Raw genomic sequence first — 24,286 nt, forward strand, 5'->3', positions numbered from 1 at the left:
CCACAGACACGTTATCATGGTGCGAATCCCCGTGCCCACAGTCACGTTATCATGGTGCGAATCCCCGTGTCCACAGACACGTTATCATGGTGCATATCCCCGTGCCCACAGACACGTTATCATGGGGCGTATCCCCGTGCCCACAGACACGTTATCATGGTGCGTATCCCCGTGCCCACAGACCTGTTATCATGGTGCGTATCCCCGTGCCCACAGACACGTTATCATGGTGCGTATCTCCGTGCCCACAGACACGTTATCATGGTGCATATCCCCGTGCCCACAGACACGTTATCATGGTGGGTATCCCCGTGCCCACAGACACATTATCATTGTGCATATCCGCATGCCCACAGACACGTTATCATGATGCACATCCCCGTGCCCACAGACACATTATCATGGTGCGTATCCCCGTGCCCACAGACACATTATCATGGTGCGTATCCCCATGCCCACAGACACGTTATCATGGTGCGAATCCCCGTGCCCACAGACACGTTATCATGGTGCGAATCCCCGTGCCCACAGACACGTTAACATGGTGCATATCCCGGTGCCCACCGACACGTTATCATGGTGCGTATCCCCGTGCCCACAGACACGTTATCATGGTGCGAATCACCGTGCCCACAGACACGTTATCATGGTGCGTATCCCACTGCCCACAGACACGTTATCATGGTGCGAATCCCCGTGCCCACAGACACGTTATCATGGTGCGAATCCCCGTGCCCACAGACACGTTATCATGGTGCATATCCCCGTGTCCACAGACACGTTATCATGGTGCGTATCCCCGTGCGCACAGACACGTTATCATGGTGCGTATCCACGTGCCCACAGACACGTTATCGTGGTGCGTATCCCCGTGCCCACAGACACGTTATCATGGTGCGTATCTCCGTGCCCACAGACACGTTATCATGGTGCATATGCCCGTGCCCACAGACAGGTTATCACGGTGCGGATCCCCGTGCCCACAGACACGTTATCATGGTGCATATCCGCATGCCCACAGACACGTTATCAAGGTGCTTATCCCCGTGCCCACAGACACGTGATCATGGTGGGCATCCCCGTGCCAACAGACACGTTATAATGGTGCGAATCCCCGTGCCCACACACACGTTATCATGGTGCATATCCCCGTGCCCTCAGACACGTTATCATGGTGCATATCCCCGTGCCCACAGACACGTGATCATGGTGGGCATCCCCGTGCCCACAGACATGTTATCATGGTGCATATCCCCGTGCCCACAGACACGTTATCATGGTGCGTATCCCACTGCCCACAGACACGTTATCATGGTGCGAATCCCCGTGCCCACAGTCACGTTATCATGGTGCGAATCCCCGTGTCCACAGACACGTTATCATGGCGCATATCCCCGTGCCCACAGACACGTTATCATGGGGCGTATCCCCGTGCCCACAGACACGTTATCATGGTGCGTATCCCCGTGCCCACAGACCTGTTATCATGGTGCGTATCCCCGTGTCCACAGACACGTTATCATGGTGCGTATCTCCGTGCCCACAGACACGTTATCATGGTGCATATCCCCGTGCCCACAGACACGTTATCATGGTGGGTATCCCCGTGCCCACAGACACATTATCATTGTGCATATCCGCATGCCCACAGACACGTTATCATGATGCACATCCCCGTGCCCACAGACACATTATCATGGTGCGTATCCCCGTGCCCACAGACACATTATCATGGTGCGTATCCCCATGCCCACAGACACGTTATCATGGTGCGAATCCCCGTGCCCACAGACACGTTATCATGGTGCGAATCCCCGTGCCCACAGACACGTTAACATGGTGCATATCCCGGTGCCCACCGACACGTTATCATGGTGCGTATCCCCGTGCCCACAGACACGTTATCATGGTGCGAATCACCGTGCCCACAGACACGTTATCATGGTGCGTATCCCACTGCCCACAGACACGTTATCATGGTGCGAATCCCCGTGCCCACAGACACGTTATCATGGTGCGAATCCCCGTGCCCACAGACACGTTATCATGGTGCATATCCCCGTGTCCACAGACACGTTATCATGGTGCGTATCCCCGTGCGCACAGACACGTTATCATGGTGCGTATCCACGTGCCCACAGACACGTTATCGTGGTGCGTATCCCCGTGCCCACAGACACGTTATCATGGTGCGTATCTCCGTGCCCACAGACACGTTATCATGGTGCATATGCCCGTGCCCACAGACAGGTTATCACGGTGCGGATCCCCGTGCCCACAGACACGTTATCATGGTGCATATCCGCATGCCCACAGACACGTTATCAAGGTGCTTATCCCCGTGCCCACAGACACGTGATCATGGTGGGCATCCCCGTGCCAACAGACACGTTATAATGGTGCGAATCCCCGTGCCCACACACACGTTATCATGGTGCATATCCCGGTGCCCACAGACACGTTATCATCGTGCATATACCCGTGCCCACAGACACGTTATCATGGTGCGTATCCCCGTGCACACAGACACGTTATCATGGTGCGTATCCCCGTGCCCACAGACACGTTATCATGGTGCGTATCCCCGTGCCCACAGACACGTTATCATGGTGCATATCCCGGTGCCCACAGACACGTTATCATGGTGCGAATCACCGTGCCCACAGACACGTTATCATGGTGCATATTCCCGTGCCCACAGACAGGCTATCGTGGTGCGTATCCCCATGCCCACAGACACGTTATCATGGTGCGTATCCCCGTGCCCACAGACACGTTATCATGGTGCGTATCCCCATGCCCACAGACACGTTATCATGGTTGGCATCCCCGTGCCCACAGACACGTTATCATGGTGCGTGTCCACGTGCCCACGGACACGTTATCATGGTGCATATCCCCGTGCCCACAGACACGTTATCATGGTGCATATCCCCGTGCCCACAGACACGTTATCTTGGTGCGAATCACCGTGCCCACAGACACGTTATCATGGTGCATATCCCCGTGCCCACAGACACGTTATCATGGTGCGAATCACCGTGCCCACAGACACGTTATCATGGTGCATAGCCCCGTGCCCACAGACACGTTATCTTGGTGCGTATCCCCGTGCCCACAGACACGTTATCATGGTGCATATCCCCGTGCCCACAGACACGTTATCATGGTGCATATCCCCGTGCCCACAGACACGTTATCATGGTGCATATACCCGCGCCCACAGACACGTTATCATGGTGCGAATCACCGTGCCCACAGACACGTTATCATGGTGCATATCCCCGTGCCCACAGATACGTTATCATGGTGCGTATCCCCGTGCCCACAGACACGTGATCATGATGCATATCCCCGTGCCCACAGACACGTTATCATGGTGCGTATCCCCGTGCCCACAGACACGTTATCATTGTGCGTATCACCGTGCCCACAGACACGTTATCATGGTGCGTATCCCCGTCCCCACAGACACGTTATCATGGTGCGAATCCCCGTGCCCACAGACACGTTATCATGGTGCGTATCCCCGTGCCCACAGACACGTTATCATTGTGCGTATCACCGTGCCCACAGACTCGTTACCATGGTGCATATCCCCGTGTCCACAGACACGTTATCATGGTGCGAATCCCCGTGCCCACAGACACGTTATCATGGTGCGAATCCCCGTGCCCACAGACACGTTATCATGGTGCGTATCCCAGTGCCCAAAGACACGTTATCATGGTGCATATCCCCGTGCCCACAGACACGTTATCATCGTGCTATTCCCCGTGCCCACAGACACGTTATCATGGTGCATATCCCTGTGCCCACAGACACGTTATCATGGTGCGTATCCCCGTGCCCACAGACACGTTATCATGGTGCATATCCCCGTGCCCACAGCCACGTTATCATGGTGCATTTCCCCGTGCCCACAGACACGTTATCATGGTGCGTATTCCCGTGCCCACAGACACGTTATCATGGTGCATATCCCCGTGCCCACAGACACGTTATCATGGTCCGTATCCCCGTGCCCACAGACACGTTGTCATGGTGCGTATCCCCGTGCCCACAGGCACGTTATCATGGTGCATATCCCCGTGCCCACAGACGCGTTATCATGGTGCATATCCCCGTGCCCACAGACACGTTATCATGGTGCATATCCGCATGCCCACAGACACGTTATCATGGTGCATATCCCCGTGCCCACAGACACATTATCATGGTGCGTATCCCCGTGCCCACAGACACATTCTCATGGTGCGTATCCCCGTGCCCACAGGCACTTTAACATTGTGCATATCCCGGTGCCCACCGACACGTTATCACGGTGCATATCCCCGTGCCCACAGACACGTTATCATGGTGCATATCCCCGTGCCCACAGACACGTTATCATGGTGCGTATCCCCGTGCCCACAGACACGTTATCATGGTGCGTATCCCCGTGCCCACAGACACGTTATCATGGTGCATATCCCCGTGCCCACAGACACGTTATCATGGTGCATATCCCCGTGCGCACAGACACGTTATCATGGTGCGAATCACCGTGCCCACAGACACGTTATCATGGTGCATATCCCCGTGCCCACAGACAGATCATCATGGTGCGTATCCCCATGCCCACAGACACGTTATCATGGTGTGTATCCCCGTGCCCACAGACACGTTATCATGGTGCGTATCCCCATGCCCACAGACACGTTATCATGGTTGGCATCCCCGTGCCCACAGACACGTTATCATGGTGCGTATCCACGTGCCCACAGACACGTTATCATGGTGCATATCCCCGTGCCCACAGACACGTTATCATGGTGCGTATCCCCGTGCCCACAGACACGTTATCATGGTGCATATCCCCGTGCCCACAGACACGTTATCATGGTGCATATCCCCGTGCCCACAGACACGTTATCATGGTGTGTATCCCCGTGCCCACAGACACGTTATCATGGTGCGTATCCCCATGCCCACAGACACGTTATCATGGTTGGCATCCCCGTGCCCACAGACACGTTATCATGGTGCGTATCCACGTGCCCACAGACACGTTATCATGGTGCATATCCCCGTGCCCACAGACACGTTATCATGGTGCATATCCCCGTGCCCACAGACACGTTATCTTGGTGCGAATCACCGTGCCCACAGACACGTTATCATGGTGCATATCCCCGTGCCCACAGACACGTTATCATGGTGCATATACCCGCGCCCACAGACACGTTATCATGGTGAGAATCACCGTGCCCACAGACACGTTATCATGGTGCATATCCCCGTGCCCACAGACACGTTATCATGGTGCGTATCCCCGTGCCCACAGACACGTGATCATGGTGCATATCCCCGTGCCCACAGACACGTTATCATGGTGCGTATCCCCGTGCCCACAGACACGTTATCATTGTGCGTATCACCGTGCCCACAGACACGTTATCATGGTGCGTATCCCCGTCCCCACAGACACGTTATCATGGTGAAAATCCCCGTGCCCACAGACACGTTATCATGGTGCGTATCCCCGTGCCCACAGACACGTTATCATTGTGCGTATCACCGTGTCCACAGACACGTTACCATGGTGCATATCCCCGTGTCCACAGACACGTTATCATGGTGCGAATCCCCGTGCCCACAGACACGTTATCATGGTGCGAATCGCCGTGCCCACAGGCACGTTATCATGGTGCGTATCCCAGTGCCCAAAGACACGTTATCATGGTGCATATCCCCGTGCCCACAGACACGTTATCATCGTGCGATTCCCCGTGCCCACAGACACGTTATCATGGTGCATATCCCTGTGCCCACAGACACGTTATCATGGTGCGTATCCCCGTGCCCACAGACACGTTATCATGGTGCATATCCCCGTGCCCACAGCCACGTTATCATGGTGCATTTCCCCGTGCCCACAGACACGTTATCATTGTGCATATGCCCGTGCCCACAGACACGTTATCATGGTGTGTAAAACCGTGCCCACAGGCACGTTATCATGGTGCGTATCCCCGTGCCCACAGACACGTTATCATGGTGCATATCCGCATGCCCACAGACACGTTATCAAGGTGCATATCCCCGTGCCCACAGACACATTATCATGGAGCGTATCCCCGTGCCCACAGACACATTATCATGGTGCGTATCCCCGTGCCCACAGGCACTTTAACATGGTGCATATCCCGGTGCCCACCGACACGTTATCATGGTGCGTATCCCCGTGCCCACAGACACGTTATCATGGTGCATATCCCCGTGCCCACAGACACGTTATCATGGTGCGTATTCCCGTGCCCACAGACACGTTATCATGGTGCATATCCACGTGCCCACAGACGCATTATCATGGTGCGTATCCCCGTGCCTACAGACACGTTATCATGGTGCGTATCCCCGTGCCCACAGACACGTTATCATGGTGCATATCCCCATGCCCACAGACACGTTATCATGGTGCGTATCCCCGTGCCCACAGACACGTTATCATGGTGCGTATCCCCGTGCCCACAGACACGTTATCATGGTGCGTATCACCGTGCCCACAGACACGTTATCATGGTGCATATCCCCATGCCCACAGACACGTTATCATGGTGCATAGCCCCGTGCCCACAGACATGTTATCATGGTGCGTATCCCCGTGCCCTCAGACACGTTATCATGGTGCATATCCCCGTGCCCACAGACACGTGATCATGGTGGGCATCCCCGTGCCCACAGACATGTTATCATGGTGCATATCCCCGTGCCCACAGACACGTTATCATGGTGCGTATCCCACTGACCACTGACACGTTATCATGGTGCGAAGCCCCGTGCCCCCAGTCACGTTATCATGGTGCGAATCCCCGTGCCAACAGACACGTTATCATGGTGCATATCCCCGTGCCCACAGACACGTTATCATGGTGCGTATCCCCGTGCCCACAGACACGTTATCATGGTGCGTATACCCGTGCCCACAGACCTGTTATCATGGTGCGTATCCCCGTGCCCACAGACACGTTATCATGGTGCGTATTTCCGTGCCCACAGACACGTTATCATGGTGCATATCCCCGTGCCCACAGACACGTTATCATGGTGGGTATCCCCGTGCCCACAGACACATTATCATTGTACATATCCGCATGCCCACAGACACGTTATCATGGTGCACATCCCCGTGCCCACAGACACATTATCATCGTGCGTATCCCCGTGCCCACAGACACATTATCATGGTGCGTATCCCCATGCCCACAGACACGTTAACATCGTGCATATCCCGGTGCCCACCGACACGTTATCATGGTGCGTCTCTCCGTGCCCACAGACACGTTATCATGGTGCATATCCCCGTGCCCACAGACACGTTATCATGGTGCGCATCCCCGTGCCCACAAACACGTTATCATTGTGCATATCCGCATGCCCACAGACACGTTACCATGGTGCATATCCCCGTGCCCACAGACACGTTATCATGGTGCATATCCCCGTGCCCACAGACACGTTATCATGGTGCGCATCCCCGTGCCCACAGACACGTTATCATTTTGTGTATCCCCGTGCCCACAGACACGTTATCATGGTGCATATCCCCGTGCCCACAGACATGTTATCATGGTGCGCATCCCCGTGCCCACAGACACGTTATCATGGTGCGTATCCCCGTGCCCACAGCCACGTTATCATGGTGCATAGCCCGTGCCCACAGACACGTTATCATGGTGCGTATCCCCGTGCCCACAGACACGTTAACATGGTGCATATCCCCGTGCCCACAGACACGTTATCATGGTGTGTATCCCCGTGCCCACAGACACGTTATGATGGTGCGTATCCCCGTGCCCACAGACACGTTATCATGGTGCATATCCCCGTGCCCACAGACATGTTATCATGGTGCGCATCCCCGTGCCCACAGCCACGTTATCATGGTGCATAGCCCGTGCCCACAGACACGTTATCATGGTGCGTATCCCCGTGCCCACAGACACGTTATCATGGTGCATATCCCCGTGCCCACAGACATGTTATCATGGTGCGCATCCCCGTGCTCACACCCACGTTATCATGGTGCATAGCCCGTGCCCACAGACACGTTATCATGGTGCGTATCCCCGCGCCCACAGACACGTTATCATGGTGCGTATCCCCGTGCCCACAGACACGTTATCATGGTGCGTATCCCCGTGCCCACAGACACGTTATCATGGTGCGTATCCCCATGCCCACAGTCACGTTATCATGGTGCATAGCCCCGTGCCCACAGACATGTTTTTATGGTGCGTATCCCCGTGCCCACAGACACGTTATCATGGTTCGTATCCCCGTGCCCACAGACACGTTATCATGGTTCGTATCCCCGTGCCCTCAGACACGTTATCATGGTGCATATCCCCGTGCCCACAGACACGTGATCATGGTGGGCATCCCCGTGCCCACAGACATGTTATCATGGTGCATATCCCCGTGCCCACAGACCCATTATCATGGTGCGTATACCCGTGCCCACAGACACGTGATCATGGTGGGCATCCCCGTGCCAACAGACACGTTATAATGGGGCGAATCCCCGTGCCCACACACACGTTATCATGGTGCATATCCCCGTGCCCACAGACACGTTATCATGGTGCATATACCCGTGCCCACAGACACCTGATCATGGGGCATATCCCCGTGCCCACAGACACGTGATCATGGTGCATATCCCCGTGCCCACAGACACGTTATCATGATGCGTATCCCCGTGCCCACAGACTCGTTATCATGGTGCGTATCCCCATGCGCACAGACACGTTATCATGGTGCGTATCTCTGTGCCCACAGACACGTTGTCATGGTGCGAATCCCCGTGCCCACAGACACGTTATCATGGTGCATATCCCCGTGCCCACAGACACGTTATCATGGTGGGTATCCCCGTGCCCACATACACATTATCATGGTGCATATCCGCATGCCCACAGACACGTTATCATGGTACATATCCCCGTGCCCACAGACACATTATCATGGTGCGTATCCCCGTGCCCACAGACACATTATCATGGTGCGTATCCCCGTGACCACAGACACGTTAACATGGTGCATATCCCGGTGCCCACCGACACGTTATCATGGTGCGTATCTCCGTGCCCACAGACACGTTATCATGGTCCATATCCCCGTGCCCACAGACACGTTATCATGGTGCGTATCGCCGTGCCCACAGACACGTTATCATGGTGCGTATCCCCGTGCCCACAGACACGTTATCATGGTGCATATCCCCGTGCCCACAGAAATGTTATCATGGTGCGTATCACCGTGCCCACAGACACGTTATCATGGTGCATAGCCCCGTGCCCACAGACACGTTATCATGTTGCGTATCCCCGTGCCCACAGACACGTTATCATGGTGCATATCCCCGTGCCCACAGGCACGTTATCATGGTGCATATCCGCATGCCAACAGACACGTTATCATGGTGCATATCCCCGTGCCCACAGACACATTATCATGGTGCGAATCCCCGTGCCCACAGACACATTATCATGGTGCGTATGCCCGTGCCCACAGGCACGTTAACATGGTGCATATCCCGGTGCCCACCGACACGTTATCATGGTGCGTATCCCCGTGCCCACAGACACGTTATCATGGTGCATATCCCCGTGCCCACAGACACGTTATCATGGGGCGTATCCCCGTGGCCACAGACACGTTATCATGGTGCATATCCGCATGCCCACAGACAAGTTATCATGGTGAGTATTCCCGTGCCCACAGACACGTTATCATGGTGCATATCCCCGTGCCCACAGACACGTTATCATGGTGCGTATCCCCGTGCCCACAGACACGTTGTCATGGTGCGTATCCCCGTGCCCACAGACACGTTATCATGGTGCATATCCCCGTGCCCACAGACACGTTATCATGGTGCGTATCCCCGTGCCCACAGACACGTTATCATGATGCATATCCCCGTGCCCACAGACACGTTATCATGGTGCGTATCCCCGTGCCCACAGGCACGTTATCATGGTGCATATCCGTATGCCCACAGACACATTATCATGGTGCGTATCCCCGTGCCCACAGGCACGTTATCATGGTGCGTATCCCCGTGCCCACAGACACGTTATCATGGTGCGTATCCCCGTGCCCTCAGACACGTTATCATGGTGCGTATCCCCGTGCCCACAGACACGTTATCGTGGTGCGTATCCCCGTGCCCACAGGCACGTTATCATGGTGCATATCCCCGTGCCCACAGACACGTTATCATGGTGCGTATCCCCGTGCCCACAGACACGTTATCATGGTGCATATCCCCGTGCCCACAGACACGTTATCATGGTGCGTATCCCCGTGCCCACAGGCACGTTATCATGGTGCATATCCCCGTGCCCACAGACACGTTATCATGGTGCGTATCCCCGTGCCCACAGACACGTTATCATGGTGCATATCCCCGTGCCCACAGACACGTTATCATGGTGCGTATCCCCGTGCCCACAGACACGTTATCATGGTGCATATCCGTATGCCCACAGACACGTTATCATGGTGCATATCCCCGTGCCCACAGACGGATTCTCATGGTGCGTATCCCCGTGCCCACAGACACGTTATTATGGTGCGTATCCCCGTGCCCACAGACACGTTATCATGGTGCATATCCCCATGCCCACAGACACGTTATCATGGTGCATATCCCCGTGCCCACAGACACGTTATCATGGTGCATAGCCCCGTGCCCACAGGCATGTTATCATGGTGCGTATCCCCGTACCCTCAGACACGTTATAATGGTGCATATCCCCGTGCCCACAGACACGTGATCATGGTGGGCATCCCCGTGCCCACAGACATGTTATCATGGTGCGTAGCCCCGTGCCCACAGACAAGTTATCATCGTGCATATCCCCGTGCCCACAGACACGTTATCATGGTGCGTATCCCCGTGCCCTCAGACACGTTATAATGGTGCATATCCGCATGCCCACAGACAAGTTATCATGGTGCGTATTCCCGTGCCCACAGACACGTTATCATGGTGCATATCCCCGTGCCCACAGACACGTTATCATGGTGCATATCCCCGTGCCCACAGACACGTTATCATGGTGCGTATCCCCGTGCCCACAGACACGTTATCATGGTGCGTATCCCCATGCCCACAGACACGTTATCATGGTGCATATCCCCGTGCCCACAGACACGTTATCATGGTGCGTATCCCCGTGCCCACAGACACGTTATCATGGTGCATGTCCGTATGCCCACAGACACGTTATCATGGTGCGTATTCCCGTGCCCACAGACACGTTATCATGGTGCATATCCCCGTGCCCACAGACACGTTATCATGGTACGTATCCCCGTGCCCACAGACACGTTATCATGGTGGTATTGCCCGTGCCCACAGACACGTTATCATGGTGCATATCCCCTTGCCCACAGACAAGTTATCATGGTGCATATCCCCGTGCCCACAGACACGTTATCATGGTGCGTATCCCCGTGCCCACAGACACGTTATCATGGTGCGTATCCCCGTGCCCACAGACACGTTATCATGGTGCATATCCCCGTGCCCACACACACGTGATCATGGTGCGTATCCCAGTGCCCACAGACACGTTATCATGGTGCATAGCCCCGTGCCCACAGACATGTTATCATGGTGCGTATCCCCGTGCCCTCAGACACGTTATCATGGTGCATATCCCCGTGCCCACAGACACGTGATCATGGTGGGCATCCCCGTGCCCACAGACATGTTATCATGGTGCATATCCCCGTGCCCACAGACACGTTATCATGGTGCGTATCCCCGTGCCCACAGACACGTTATCATGGTGCGTATCTCCGTGCCCACAGACACGTTATCATGGTGCATATCCCCGTACCCACAGACACGTTATCATGGTGGGTATCCCCGTGCCCACAGACACATTATCATTGTGCATATCCGCATGCCCACAGGCACGTTATCATGGTGCACATCCCCGTGCCCACAGACACATTATCAGGGTGCGTATCCCCGTGCCCACAGACACGTTAACATCGTGCATATCCCGGTGCCCACCGACACGTTACCATGGTGCGTCTCTCCGTGCCCACAGACACGTTATCATGGTCCATATCCCCGTGCCCACAGACACGTTATCATGGTGCGCATCCCCGTGCCCACAGACACGTTATCATTGTGCATATCCGCATGCCCACAGACACGTTACCATGGTGCATATCCCCGTGCCCACAGACACGTTATCATGGTCCATATCCCCGTGCCCACAGACACGTTATCATGGTGCATATCGCCGTGCCCACAGACACGTTATCATGGTGCGTATCCCCGTGCCCACAGACACGTTATCATGGTGCATATCCCCGTGCCCACAGAAATGTTATCATGGTGCGTATCACAGTGCCGACAGGCACGTTATCATGGTGCATAGCCCCGTGCCCACAGACACGTTATCATGTTGCGTATCCCCGTGCCCACAGACACGTTATCATGGTGCATATCCCCGTGCCCACAGGCACGTTATCATGGTGCATATCCGCATGCCCACAGACACGTTATCATGGTGCATATCCCCGTGCCCACAGACACATTATCATGGTGCGTATCCCCGTGCCCACAGACACATTATCATGGTGCGTATGCCCGTGCCCACAGGCACGTTAACATGGTGCATATCCCGCTGCCCACCGACACGTTATCATGGTGCGTATCCCCGTGCCCACAGACACGTTATCATGGTGCATATCCCCGTGCCCACAGACACGTTATCATGGGGCGTATCCCCGTGGCCACAGACACGTTATCATGGTGCATATCCGCATGCCCACAGACAAGTTATCATGGTGCGTATTCCCGTGCCCACAGACACGTTATCATGGTGCATATCCCCGTGCCCACAGACACGTTATCATGGTGCGTATCCCCGTGCCCACAGACACGTTGTCATGGTGCGTATCCCCGTGCCCACAGACACGTTATCATGGTGCATATCCCCGTGCCCACAGACATGTTATCATGGTGCGCATCCCCGTGCCCACAGCCACGTTATCATGGTGCGTATCCCCGTGCCCACAGGCACGTTATCATGGTGCATATCCCCGTGCCCACAGACACGTTATCATGGTGCGTATCCCCGTGCCCACAGACACGTTATCATGGTGCATATCCCCGTGCCCACAGACACGTTATCATGGTGCGTATCCCCGTGTCCACAGGCACGTTATCATGGTGCATATCCCCGTGCCCAGAGACACGTTATCATGGTGCGTATCCCCGTGCCCACAGACACGTTGTCATGGTGCATATCCCCGTGCCCACAGACACGTTATCATGGTGCGTATCCCCGTGCCCACAGACACGTTATCATGGTGCATATCCGTATGCCCACAGACACGTTATCATGGTGCATATCCCCGTGCCCACAGACGGATTCTCATGGTGCGTATTCCCGTGCCCACAGACACGTTATCATGGTGCGTATCCCCGTGCCCACAGACACGTTATCATGGTGCATATCCCCATGCCCACAGACACGTTATCATGGTGCATATCCCCGTGCCCACAGACACGTTATCATGGTGCATAGCCCCGTGCCCACAGGCATGTTATCATGGTGCGTATCCCCGTGCCCTCAGACACGTTATAATGGTGCATATCCCCGTGCCCACAGACACGTGATCATGGTGGGCATCCCCGTGCCCACAGACATGTTATCATGGTGCGTAGCCCCGTGCCCACAGACACGTTATCATGGTGCATATCCCCGTGCCCACAGACACGTTATCATGGTGCGTATCCCCGTGCCCTCAGACACGTTATAATGGTGCATATCCGCATGCCCACAGACAAGTTATCATGCTGCGCATTCCCGTGCCCACAGACACGTTATCATGGTGCATATCCCGGTGCCCACAGACACGTTATCATGGTGAGTATCCCCGTGCCCACAGACACGTTATCATGGTGCGTATCCCCGTGCCCACAGACACGTTATCATGGTGCGTACCCCCATGCCCACAGACACGTTATCATGGTGCATATCCCCGTGCCCACAGACACGTTATCATGGTGCGTATCCCCGTGCCCACAGACACGTTATCATGGTGCATATCCGTATGCCCACAGACACGTTATCATGGTGCGTATTCCCGTGCCCACAGACACGTTATCATGGTGCATATCCCCGTGCCCACAGACACGTTATCATGGTGGTAATGCCCGTGCCCACAGACACGTTATCATGGTGCATATCCCCTTGCCCACAGACACGTTATCATGGTGCATATCCCCGTGCCCACAGACACGTTATCATGGTGCGTATCCCCGTGCCCACAGACACGTTATCATGGTGCGTATCCCCGTGCCCACAGACACGTTATCATGGTGCATATCCCCGTGCCCACACACACGTGATCATGGTGCGTATCCCAGTGCCCACAGACACGTTATCATGGTGCGTATCCCCGTGCCCACAGACACGTTATCATGGTGCATATCCCCGTGCCCACACACACGTGATCATGGTGCGTATCCCAGTGCCCTCAGACACGTTATCATGGTGCATATCCCCGTGCCCACAGACACGTGATCATGGTGGGCATCCCCGTGCCCACAGACATGTTATCATGGTGCATATCCCCGTGCCCACAGACACGTTATCATGGTGCGTATCCCCGTGCCCACAGACACGTTATCATGGTGCGTATCTCCGTGCCCACAGACACGTTATCATGGTGCATATCCCCGTGCCCACAGACACGTTATCATGGTGGGTATCCCCGTGCCCACAGACACATTATCATTGTGCATATCCGCATGCCCACAGGCACGTTATCATGGTGCATATCCCCGTGCCCACAGACACGTTATCATGGTGGGCATCCCCGTGCCCACAGACATGTTATCATGGTGCATATCCCCGTGCCCACAGACACGTTATCATGGTGCGTATCCCCGTGCCCACAGACACGTTATCATGGTGCGTATCTCCGTGCCCACAGACACGTTATCATGGTGCATATCCCCGTGCCCACAGACACGTTATCATGGTGGGTATCCCCGTGCCCACAGACACATTATCATTGTGCATATCCGCATGCCCACAGGCACGTTATCATGGTGCACATCCCCGTGCCCACAGACACATTATCATGGTGCGTATCCCCGTGCCCACAGACACGTTACCATGGTGCATATCCCCGTGCCCACAGACACGTTATCATGGTGCATATCCCCGTGCCCACAGACACGTGATCATGGTGGGCATCTCCGTGCCCACAGACATGTTATCATGGTGCATATCCCCGTGCCCACAGACACGTTATCATGGTGCGTATCCCCGTGCCCACAGACACGTTATCATGGTGCGTATCTCCGTGCCCACAGACACGTTATCATGGTGCATATCCCCGTGCCCACAGACACGTTATCATGGTGGGTATCCCCGTGCCCACAGACACATTATCATTGTGCATATCCGCATGCCCACAGGCACGTTATCATGGTGCACATCCCCGTGCCCACAGACACATTATCATGGTGCGTATCCCCGTGCCCACAGACACGTTACCATGGTGCATATCCCCGTGCCCACAGACACGTTATCATGGTGCATATCCCCGTGCCCACAGACACGTTATCATGGTGCGCATCCCCGTGCCCACAGACACGTTATCATTTTGTGTATCCCCGTGCCCACAGACACGTTATCATGGTGCGTATCCCCGTGCCCACAGACCTGTTATCATGGTGCGTATCCCCGTGCCCACAGACACGTTATCATGGTGCGTATTTCCGTGCCCACAGACACGTTATCATGGTGCATATCCCCGTGCCCACAGACACGTTATCATGGTGGGTATCCCCGTGCCCACAGACACATTATCATTGTACATATCCGCATGCCCACAGACACGTTATCATGGTGCACATCCCCGTGCCCACAGACACATTATCATGGTGCGTATCCCCGTGCCCACAGACACATTATCATGGTGCGTATCCCCATGCCCACAGACACGTTAACATCGTGCATATCCCGGTGCCCACCGACACGTTATCATGGTGCGTCTCTCCGTGCCCACAGACACGTTATCATGGTGCATATCCCCGTGCCCACAGACACGTTATCATGGTGCGCATCCCCGTGCCCACAGACACGTTATCATTGTGCATATCCGCATGCCCACAGACACGTTACCATGGTGCATATCCCCGTGCCCACAGACACGTTATCATGGTGCATATCCCCGTGCCCACAGACACGTTATCATGGTGCGCATCCCCGTGCCCAGAGACACGTTATCATTTTGTGTATCCCCGTGCCCACAGACACGTTATCATGGTGCATATCCCCGTGCCCACAGACATGTTATCATGGTGCGCATCCCCGTGCCCACAGCCACGTTATCATGGTGCATAGCCCGTGCCCACAGACACGTTATCATGGTGCGTATCCCCGTGCCCACAGACACGTTATCATGGTGCATATCCCCGTGCCCACAGACACGTTATCATGGTGTGTATCCCCGTGCCCACAGACACGTTATCATGGTGCGTATTCCCGTGCCCACAGACACGTTATCATGGTGCATATCCCCGTGCCCACAGACATGTTATCATGGTGCGCATCCCCGTGCCCACAGCCACGTTATCATGGTGCATAGCCCGTGCCCACAGACACGTTATCATGGTGCGTATCCCCGTGCCCACAGACACGTTATCATGGTGCATATCCCCGTGCCCACAGACATGTTATCATGGTGCGCATCCCCGTGCCCACAGCCACGTTATCATGGTGCATAGCCCGTGCCCACAGACACGTTACCATGGTGCGTATCCCCGCGCCCACAGACACGTTATCATGGTGCGTATCCCCGTGCCCACAGACACGTTATCATGGTGCGTATCCCCGTGCCCACAGACACGTTATCATGGTGCGTATCCCCATGCCCACAGTCACGTTATCATGGTGCATAGCCCCGTGCCCACAGACATGTTTTTATGGTGCGTATCCCCGTGCCCACAGACACGTTATCATGGTTCGTATCCCCGTGCCCACAGACACGTTATCATGGTTCGTATCCCCGTGCCCTCAGACACGTTATCATGGTGCATATCCCCGTGCCCACAGACACGTGATCATGGTGGGCATCCCCGTGCCCACAGACATGTTATCATGGTGCATATCCCCGTGCCCACAGACCCGTTATCATGGTGCGTATACCCGTGCCCACAGACACGTGATCATGGTGGGCATCCCCGTGCCAACAGACACGTTATAATGGGGCGAATCCCCGTGCCCACACACACGTTATCATGGTGCATATCCCCGTGCCCGCAGACACGTTATCATGGTGCATATACCCGTGCCCACAGACACGTGATCATGGGGCATATCCCCGTGCCCACAGACACGTGATCATGGTGCATATCCCCGTGCCCACAGACACGTTATCATGATGCGTATCCCCGTGCCCACAAACACGTTATCATGGTGCGTATCCCCATGCGCACAGACACGTTATCATGGTGCGTATCTCCGTGCCCACAGACACGTTGTCATGGTGCGAATCCCCGTGCCCACAGACACGTTATCATGGTGCATATCCCCGTGCCCACAGACACGTTATCATGGTGGGTATCCCCGTGCCCACATACACATTATCATGGTGCATATCCGCATGCCCACAGACACGTTATCATGGTACATATCCCCGTGCCCACAGACACATTATCATGGTGCGTATCCCCGTGCCCACAGACACATTATCATGGTGCGTATCCCCGTGACCACAGACACGTTAACATGGTGCATATCCCGGTGCCCACCGACACGTTATCATGGTGCGTATCTCCGTGCCCACAGACACGTTATCATGGTCCATATCCCCGTGCCCACAGACACGTTATCATGGTGCGTATCGCCGTGCCCACAGACACGTTATCATGGTGCGTATCCCCGTGCCCACAGACACGTTATCATGGTGCATATCCCCGTGCCCACAGAAATGTTATCATGGTGCGTATCACCGTGCCCACAGACACGTTATCATGGTGCATAGCCCCGTGCCCACAGACACGTTATCATGTTGCGTATCCCCGTGCCCACAGACACGTTATCATGGTGCATATCCCCGTGCCCACAGGCACGTTATCATGGTGCATATCCGCATGCCCACAGACACGTTATCATGGTGCATATCCCCGTGCCCACAGACACATTATCATGGTGCGTATCCCCGTGCCCACAGACACATTATCATGGTGCGTATGCCCGTGCCCACAGGCACGTTAACATGGTGCATATCCCGGTGCCCACCGACACGTTATCATGGTGCGTATCCCCGTGCCCACAGACACGTTATCATGGTGCATATCCCCGTGCCCACAGACACGTTATCATGGGGCGTATCCCCGTGGCCACAGACACGTTATCATGGTGCATATCCGCATGCCCACAGACAAGTTATCATGGTGCGTATTCCTGTGCCCAAAGACACGTTATCATGGTCCGTATCCCCGTGCCCACAGACACGTTGTCATGGTGCGTATCCCCGTGCCCACAGACACGTTATCATGGTGCATATCCCCGTGCCCACAGACACGTTATCATGGTGCGTATCCCCGTGCCCACAGACACGTTATCATGATGCATATCCCCGTGCCCACAGACACGTTATCATGGTGCGTATCCCCGTGCCCACAGACACGTTATCATGGTGCATATCCGTATGCCCACAGACACATTATCATGGTGCGTATCCCCGTGCCCACAGGCACGTTATCATGGTGCGTATCCCCGTGCCCACAGACACGTTATCATGGTGCGTATCCCCGTGCCCTCAGACACGTTATCATGGTGCGTATCCCCGTGCCCACAGACACGTTATCATGGTGCGTATCCCCGTGCCCACAGGCACGTTATCATGGTGCATATCCCCGTGCCCACAGACACGTTATCATGGTGCGTATCCCCGTGCCCACAGACACGTTATCATGGTGCATATCCCCGTGCCCACAGACACGTTATCATGGTGCGTATCCCCGTGCCCACAGGCACGTTATCATGGTGCATATCCCCGTGCCCACAGACACGTTATCATGGTGCGTATCCCCGTGCCCACAGACACGTTATCATGGTGCATATCCCCGTGCCCACAGACACGTTATCATGGTGCGTATCCCCGTGCCCACAGACACGTTATCATGGTGCATATCCGTATGCCCACAGACACGTTATCATGGTGCATATCCCCGTGCCCACAGACGGATTCTCATGGTAAGTATCCCCGTGCCCACAGACACGTTATCATGGTGCGTATCCCCGTGCCCACAGACACGTTATCATGGTGCATATCCCCATGCCCACAGACACGTTATCATGGTGCATATCCCCGTGCCCACAGACACGTTATCATGGTGCATAGCCCCGTGCCCACAGGCATGTTATCATGGTGCGTATCCCCGTGCCCTCAGACACGTTATAATGGTGCATATCCCCGTGCCCACAGACACGTGATCATGGTGGGCATCCCCGTGCCCACACACATGTTATCATGGTGCGTAGCCCCGTGCCCACAGACACGTTATCTTGGTGCATATCCCCGTGCCCACAGACACGTTATCATGGTGCGTATCCCCGTGCCCTCAGACACGGTATAATGGTGCATATCAGCATGCCCACAGACACGTTATCATGGTGCGTATCCCCGTGCCCACAGACACGTTATCATGGTGCATATCCGTATGCCCACAGACACGTTATCATGGTGCATATCCCCGTGCCCACAGACACGTTATCATGGTGCGTATCCCCGTGCCCACAGACACGTTATCATGGTGCATATCCGTATGCCCACAGACACGTTATCATGGTGCATATCCCCGTGCCCACAGACGGATTCTCATGGTAAGTATCCCCGTGCCCACAGACACGTTATCATGGTGCGTATCCCCGTGCCCACAGACACGTTATCATGGTGCATATCCCCATGCCCACAGACACGTTATCATGGTGCATATCCCCGTGCCCACAGACACGTTATCATGGTGCATAGCCCCGTGCCCACAGGCATGTTATCATGGTGCGTATCCCCGTGCCCTCAGACACGTTATAATGGTGCATATCCCCGTGCCCACAGACACATGATCATGGTGGGCATCCCCGTGCCCACACACATGTTATCATGGTGCGTAGCCCCGTGCCCACAGACACGTTATCTTGGTGCATATCCCCGTGCCCACAGACACGTTATCATGGTGCGTATCCCCGTGCCCTCAGACACGGTATAATGGTGCATATCAGCATGCCCACAGACAAGTTATCATGGTGCGTATTCCCGTGCCCACAGACACGTTATCATGGTGCATATCCCCGTGCCCACAGACACGTTATCATGGTGCGTATCCCCGTGCCCACAGACACGTTATCATGGTGCGTATCCCCGTGCCCACAGACACGTTATCATGGTGCGTATCCCCATGCCCACGGACACGTTATCATGGTGCATATCCCCGTGCCCACAGACACGTTATCATGGTGCGTATCCCCGTGCCCACAGACACGTTATCATGGTGCATATCCGTATGCCCACAGACACGTTATCATGGTGCGTATTCCCGTGCCCACAGACACGTTATCATGGTGCATATCCCCGTGCCCACAGACACGTTATCATGGTACGTATCCCCGTGCCCACAGACACGTTATCATGGTGGTAATGCCCGTGCCCACAGACACGTTATCATGGTGCATATCCCCTTGCCCACAGACACGTTATCATGGTGCATATCCCCGTGCCCACAGACACGTTATCATGGTGCGTATCCCCGTGCCCACAGACACGTTATCATGGTGCGTATCCCCGTGCCCACAGACACGTTATCATGGTGCATATCCCCGTGCCCACACACACGTGATCATGGTGCGTATCCCAGTGCCCACAGACACGTTATCATGGTGCATAGCCCCGTGCCCACAGACATGTTATCATGGTGCGTATCCCCGTGCCCTCAGACACGTTATCATGGTGCATATCCCCGTGCCCACAGACACGTGATCATGGTGGGCATCCCCGTGCCCACAGACATGTCATCATGGTGCATATCCCCGTGCCCACAGACACGTTATCATGGTGCGTATCTCCGTGCCCACAGACACGTTATCATGGTGCATATCCCCGTGCCCACAGACACGTTATCATGGTGGGTATCCCCGTGCCCACAGACACATTATCATTGTGCATATCCGCATGCCCACAGGCACGTTATCATGGTGCACATCCCCGTGCCCACAGACACATTATCATGGTGCGTATCCCCGTGCCCACAGACACGTTAACATCGTGCATATCCCGGTGCCCACCGACACGTTACCATGGTGCGTCTCTCCGTGCCCACAGACACGTTATCATGGTCCATATCCCCGTGCCCACAGACACGTTATCATGGTGCGCATCCCCGTGCCCACAGACACGTTATCATTGTGCATATCCGCATGCCCACAGACACGTTACCATGGTGCATATCCCCGTGCCCACAGACACGTTATCATGGTCCATATCCCCGTGCCCACAGACACGTTATCATGGTGCGTCTCGCCGTGCCCACAGACACGTTATCATGGTGCGTATCCCCGTGCCCACAGACACGTTATCATGGTGCATATCCCCGTGCCCACAGAAATGTTATCATGGTGCGTATCACCGTGCCCACAGACACGTTATCATGGTGCATAGCCCCGTGCCCACAGACACGTTATCATGTTGCGTATCCCCGTGCCCACAGACACGTTATCATGGTGCATATCCCCGTGCCCACAGGCACGTTATCATGGTGCATATCCGCATGCCCACAGACACGTTATCATGGTGCATATCCCGGTGCCCACCGACACGTTATCATGGTGCGTATCCCCGTGCCCACAGACACGTTATCATGGTGCATATCCCCGTGCCCACAGACACGTTATCATGGGGCGTATCCCCGTGGCCACAGACACGTTATCATGGTGCATATCCGCATGCCCACAGACAAGTTATCATGGTGCGTATTCCCGTGCCCACAGACACGTTATCATGGTGCATATCCCCGTGCCCACAGACACGTTATCATGGTGCGTATCCCCGTGCCCACAGACACGTTGTCATGGTGCGTATCCCCGTGCCCACAGACACGTTATCATGGTGCATATCCCCGTGCCCACAGACACGTTATCATGGTGCGTATCCCCGTGCCCACAGACACGTTATCATGATGCATATCCCCGTGCCCACAGACACGTTATCATGGTGCGTATCCCCGTGCCCACAGACACGTTATCATTTTGTGTATCCCCGTGCCCACAGACACGTTATCATGGTGCGTATCCCCGTGCCCACAGACCTGTTATCATGGTGCGTATCCCCGTGCCCACAGACACGTTATCATGGTGCGTATTTCCGTGCCCACAGACACGTTATCATGGTGCATATCCCCGTGCCCACAGACACGTTATCATGGTGGGTATCCCCGTGCCCACAGACACATTATCATTGTACATATCCGCATGCCCACAGACACGTTATCATGGTGCACATCCCCGTGCCCACAGACACATTATCATGGTGCGTATCCCCGTGCCCACAGACACATTATCATGGTGCGTATCCCCATGCCCACAGACACGTTAACATCGTGCATATCCCGGTGCCCACCGACACGTTATCATGGTGCGTCTCTCCGTGCCCACAGACACGTTATCATGGTGCATATCCCCGTGCCCACAGACACGTTATCATGGTGCGCATCCCCGTGCCCACAGACACGTTATCATTGTGCATATCCGCATGCCCACAGACACGTTACCATGGTGCATATCCCCGTGCCCACAGACACGTTATCATGGTGCATATCCCCGTGCCCACAGACACGTTATCATGGTGCGCATCCCCGTGCCCAGAGACACGTTATCATTTTGTGTATCCCCGTGCCCACAGACACGTTATCATGGTGCATATCCCCGTGCCCACAGACATGTTATCATGGTGCGCATCCCCGTGCCCACAGCCACGTTATCATGGTGCATAGCCCGTGCCCACAGACACGTTATCATGGTGCGTATCCCCGTGCCCACAGACACGTTATCATGGTGCATATCCCCGTGCCCACAGACACGTTATCATGGTGTGTATCCCCGTGCCCACAGACACGTTATCATGGTGCGTATTCCCGTGCCCACAGACACGTTATCATGGTGCATATCCCCGTGCCCACAGACATGTTATCATGGTGCGCATCCCCGTGCCCACAGCCACGTTATCATGGTGCATAGCCCGTGCCCACAGACACGTTATCATGGTGCGTATCCCCGTGCCCACAGACACGTTATCATGGTGCATATCCCCGTGCCCACAGACATGTTATCATGGTGCGCATCCCCGTGCCCACAGCCACGTTATCATGGTGCATAGCCCGTGCCCACAGACACGTTACCATGGTGCGTATCCCCGCGCCCACAGACACGTTATCATGGTGCGTATCCCCGTGCCCACAGACACGTTATCATGGTGCGTATCCCCGTGCCCACAGACACGTTATCATGGTGCGTATCCCCATGCCCACAGTCACGTTATCATGGTGCATAGCCCCGTGCCCACAGACATGTTTTTATGGTGCGTATCCCCGTGCCCACAGACACGTTATCATGGTTCGTATCCCCGTGCCCACAGACACGTTATCATGGTTCGTATCCCCGTGCCCTCAGACACGTTATCATGGTGCATATCCCCGTGCCCACAGACACGTGATCATGGTGGGCATCCCCGTGCCCACAGACATGTTATCATGGTGCATATCCCCGTGCCCACAGACCCGTTATCATGGTGCGTATACCCGTGCCCACAGACACGTGATCATGGTGGGCATCCCCGTGCCAACAGACACGTTATAATGGGGCGAATCCCCGTGCCCACACACACGTTATCATGGTGCATATCCCCGTGCCCGCAGACACGTTATCATGGTGCATATACCCGTGCCCACAGACACGTGATCATGGGGCATATCCCCGTGCCCACAGACACGTGATCATGGTGCATATCCCCGTGCCCACAGACACGTTATCATGATGCGTATCCCCGTGCCCACAAACACGTTATCATGGTGCGTATCCCCATGCGCACAGACACGTTATCATGGTGCGTATCTCCGTGCCCACAGACACGTTGTCATGGTGCGAATCCCCGTGCCCACAGACACGTTATCATGGTGCATATCCCCGTGCCCACA

The sequence above is a fragment of the Scyliorhinus torazame genome, chromosome 3 (assembly GCF_047496885.1).
Source record: "Scyliorhinus torazame isolate Kashiwa2021f chromosome 3, sScyTor2.1, whole genome shotgun sequence".
In the NCBI taxonomy this organism is placed as follows: Eukaryota; Metazoa; Chordata; class Chondrichthyes; order Carcharhiniformes; family Scyliorhinidae; genus Scyliorhinus; species Scyliorhinus torazame.